Source organism: Symphalangus syndactylus, chromosome X (assembly GCF_028878055.3).
Source record: "Symphalangus syndactylus isolate Jambi chromosome X, NHGRI_mSymSyn1-v2.1_pri, whole genome shotgun sequence".
NCBI lineage: Eukaryota > Metazoa > Chordata > Mammalia > Primates > Hylobatidae > Symphalangus > Symphalangus syndactylus.
This window is the reverse complement of record NC_072447.2, coordinates 56,271,348-56,276,078: the sequence shown is the minus strand read 5'-3', so window position 1 is coordinate 56,276,078 and position 4,731 is coordinate 56,271,348. Positions and strand designations below refer to the sequence as shown.

Genomic DNA, 4,731 nt, shown 5'->3' with positions numbered 1-4,731 from the left:
ATATGCATAAGTTTATTTCTGGACAATTTGCTCCACTTGCTTATGACAGATGTGATCTTACAAATCAGTGGGGGAAAATGTGGATTATACAACAAATGGTATAATAAAACAATCTTGGATTTCTAACCCTCATAATATGTGAATGCATTCTAGGTTGAAGAAAGGCTTTTTTTGTATAAAACATTTATTTATTGGTCTTTTGGGGGAATTAGATGCATCACTACTGTATTACAAATGAGCCATTAATTCTGTAGCTTCATCAGTATTAGCTGGTTTTCTTTCATGACCTGCTGAGGAATCAGTTCATTCTGCAGATATTCAAAAGAAAGGCCCTTTGAGAAGCATGCAAGTTCCTTTTGCATACTTACAAAACCTTTATTCACTTTGTTAACTTTTTCATCATTCATAATATTTATCCTCTTAATATTAGTAGTAACTGGTTTTGTTTTGTTTTTAGCCTTAAAGGTTTTTTTTTTTTTTTTCTTGGCTGGCTATGTAAAATACATTTCTGGACTTCTGCCCTCTTTTTTTTTTTTTTTTTTTTTTTCCTGAGACAAAGCCTCCTTCTGTCACAAAGGCTGGAGTGCAGTGGCAACATCAAGGCTCATTTCAGCCTCAACCTCCCACCTCCTGGCTCAAGTGATCCTCCCACCTCAGCCTCTCAAGTACTGGAACCACAGGCCCGTGCCACCACACTTGGCTAATTTAAAAATTAAAAAAAATTTTTTTTTTGCAGAGATGGGGGTCTCACTTTTTTGCAGAGATGGCTGTTCTCAAACTCCTGGGTTCAAGTGATCTTCCTGCCTTGGCCTCCCAAAGTGCTGGGATTACAGGTGTGAGCCACTGCACTCAGCCAGCCCTGTTCTCTTGATTTGTTCTTGGCCATTGCCTGTGATACCTGGATGCAGCTCATTAAGCTCCAGGTGACTCCTCTACACCTGAATAATGACTTCAACGCAAAATGTAAAACTTTAGAACTTTTAGAAAAAGTTACAAGGATTTTCTTTATAACAGTATAGGCATTTCAAATTTCCATTTCTAACAAGGTACACTGAGTCTGAAAACAGCAATTTGTTATTTCTCATGATTCTGTGGGTCAAGAATTCAGGCAGGGATCAGCTGGAACGTTTTCTGTTTTATGTGGTGGCTAGGATAATACACTCAGCTGCATTTAATTGGTGACTGAGCTGGCTGGAATGTCCAAGAAATATTAACTCAATTATGTGGTGCCTTGATGTTCCTTTATGTGAACTCTCTATCTCCACATGGATAACTTGGGCTTGCTCACTGTATGGTGATCTCATATTTCTTATATCACATCCATGGCATTCTGTTGATCAAAGAAAGTCACAGAGGCAACCCAGACTCAAGAGGAGTCTGATAGGTGGAACAACAAGGTAAATTGTAGGCTGGCTAGTTTTCCAGAGAAGTAGGGAAAGAGAAAGTTGAAGAGCCCTTCTGAAGTAATAACTAATTTCAAATAGTATCTTTGGGAACTATCCTTTCAAAGGAGCCCAGATTTCATTGGATTTATGGGGAAGCAATTTTTATCCTAAGTCATTGAAACATACAGCAATCAGGCAGCAATTAGTGAAGCTCAACTGCTGGATGGGGTCAGGGAAAGAGACAGTAAGAGAGCACTGCCAAAACCATTGTCATCCCACCATGACTGTGGGTACATCTAAGGCTGCACTCCATGAAAAGCAACATCAGGGGATTCACAATGCAGAGGTAAATAGATTTCACTAAAATAATTTTGCTGGTAATTAAACAAGTAAACAAGCAAATAATAAGCCCTGAAAAGGAGTAACTACTTCCCAGAGTTGCTACAATATATTATCTAAATTTTTTGTTTTCAACAAAAAAGTTACAAGACATGCAAAAACACAAGAAGGTAAAACCCATATACTGCAAACCAACCAACTGACCAAATAAACAAAAATCAAGCAGCAGAAATTGTGAGTGACCAAATGTCAGATTTGACAGATTAAAGACTACAAAGTAGTCATTATAATTATGTTCAGAAACCTAGATCAAACCAGTTCTTCTCTGCTTGCCTGTTGCAGCATGGAACTCATGTGCCTTGAGCTGGGTTAAAGATGAATGGGGCCCTAGTATTCTCAGTGGCAACACACCCAAGGTAGAGAGACTCCATTCCACACGTGAGGGCTGGGCAGAAGAAGCCTCTCACCTGTACTTGCCCAGAGCTTAGATTCAGCAACAGACAGCTGAGGGCAGGATGAGAAATGGTGATTTTGTGCCTCTTCCAGTAAGTTAGCCCTCAATTGGGAGCTGGGAGAAAAAGGAGCCCTGTATTCTTGGCTATACCAGTATTGAGTGGAGTTTCTGACTTACTGAACTGAGAGAAGGGAGGGAGGATACAAATACTACAGACTCTTACAGTTCTTCTTGAGTTTTAATAACTGATTTACTAAATCATCTTGAATAAATGTTTCTTCATTTTCATTATGCCCTTAGGGCTGTTCCCAGAGACTTTAAACGCTTGTTTGTTTTTTATAATTTCTAGCCGTTTCACTGGGGAGTGGGTCCACAGAGCTCCTCACATATCATGAACAAACAGGGTTTATTCCAAGAATGTAAGAAAGTTGCAATATTTTAAAAAATCTATTAATGTAATGCTTTATATTAATATATCTTTAAAATTACGTATCCATACATGTTAAAAAGAAGGCATCTGGTAATAGTCAAAGTCCATTCTTTTAAAACACTTAATAAAATAGGCATTGGTCCTTCTTTGTCATGATAAAATAAGATTGAATAAAGCCAGCATCTTACTTAATAGGGAATCAGTGCAGGCACTCACATTATAGTTAGAAACAGTGCAAGGATCTCACTATGTCCACTACTCTTAATATTGTATTGGAGGTATTAGCCAATGCAATTAGACAAAAGGAAACTTGGAGGCAAAAGGCTTTAGAAGGAAAAGTGCAACAGTGTAAATAATATGAGTATAATGGGAATAAACAAGTGCATCAATAACAACAAACTGCTGATGAGGGTATGAATGTCAGAGAATCTACTCTAAAGTTGCACCTTTATAAATGCATACACACACACACACACACACACACACACAAGATTATCCATTACAACTTTATTTAAGAAAGCAAAAATTTGGAAGCAACCCAAATGTCATTCAACAGCAGTGGTATAAGCTGTGTTACTGCCACAAAATGGAGTGCTATGCAACTTTAAAAGGTGATGAGGAAGATCTCTATGAATGGAAGTAAACTCAATTCCAGGATATACTGTTAAAAGGAAAAGGCAAAGCACATAACAGTATATATGCTAGTTTACCGCCTTGGTAAGAAAGTACGGGAAATATAAATACATATGCAAAAACAAGCACAGAAAAGGCAAACCAGGAAACTAAAAAAGGCAGATTTTTCTGAGTATTTTCTTATATGTGTTTTGATATATGCACTGTGTAAATGTTTTACTATATTCAAAAATAGAAGAAACCTCTAAAATGACAAGAAATGACCATAACTATATCGAAATGTTTAAAAAGAAAGCACAAAAGAAAGAGAGAGAAAATTATTTCAGGTAATTGTAGAGCACAGTACTCTGTATATACTTATTAGGATATAGTAAGAACAAAAAGAATTACAAAGAAATTATAATAATACTTACTCAGTAGTAATATTGGTGTATTAATTTTTACATAATAGTGTTACTAGAAACCGTATATTCAGTGTAAGAGAAAAGTTAAAAATAAAGAATTCTGTATAAATTTGAATTGAAAATTTCAATGTGAACTTGTGAAACCAGGCCACACAAAGGGCCAAGAAGCAATCCCACACTCATTAACAGTGAGTATTTTTCTCTCTCAGATCCTGGTTTCCTTCATAATATGAATCAGAACTTCTTGGAGAAATGGTTAATTCCAGGTCTGGGACAGAGGGAGTATGAAGTGAGTCTGGTTCATCATGTGTCAGAAAGTTAGAAAGTGCCCAAAGCTAATGAAAGTGTACCAAAAGAATCCAAGGCCAGTAGGCTTGAAAAGGTTCCCACTGGCCAAATTTGGGAGATTTTAATAAGTGATGGTAACACACTTAATAAATAAAAACTCATGAATCAGTGTCGCTGACCTTAACTGTTGGTGCCTTACTCATACCCCTTAATCAGTAGACATCTGAGTGCCAGTACCTGCCAGCATCTGTGTTTCTTTGCTGGAGGGCTTTCTCTGGATATTGGAGCCCTTTTGCCTGCCCACATGGCCAGTTGATAATACCAACTAATTAATGCTCCTAGGAGCAGTCTTCAAAGAATGACTGACAGAAATTGGTGAATAAATACCTCTCAAATGAGACAGCTCTGTGGCACATGTGTTACGTGGCTCTTTTCTGCATCAGGATTAAGCTCTAGTTAATCGCAGTGGTGAGCCACTAAGTAACACTCCCTGATTATCTTCCACCTCTTCCCTGTCTCATTTCCCTACTCCTCTACCAGTGTCTTTGGAATCACTTTCTAAATAACTACCTTCATTTGAGTTCTGTCTCAAGGTCTGTTTCTGGGGAAACCCATACTAAGATAGCCCATAATAATACTCAAAAGGAAGAAAAGAAGGAAAACCCCACTCATCTGTCATCAATTGAGATGACTTACTTTAAAAATTGCTAATTAAAGGAAAAGAATGAAGTAATTACCCTAGAGGAAAAACTGGAGTTCACTCCCAGTTGATCAGTGATAAATGCTCTTCTTTTTAGC

General features: G+C 37.4%; 1 pseudogene; it reads right to left on the bottom strand.

Annotated features, from left to right (window-relative positions):
- Positions 1-228: 228 nt before the first annotated feature.
- On the bottom strand, positions 229-519 carry LOC134736071 (ribosomal biogenesis factor-like; annotated as a pseudogene).
- Between the last annotated feature and the right edge of the window lie 4,212 nt (positions 520-4,731).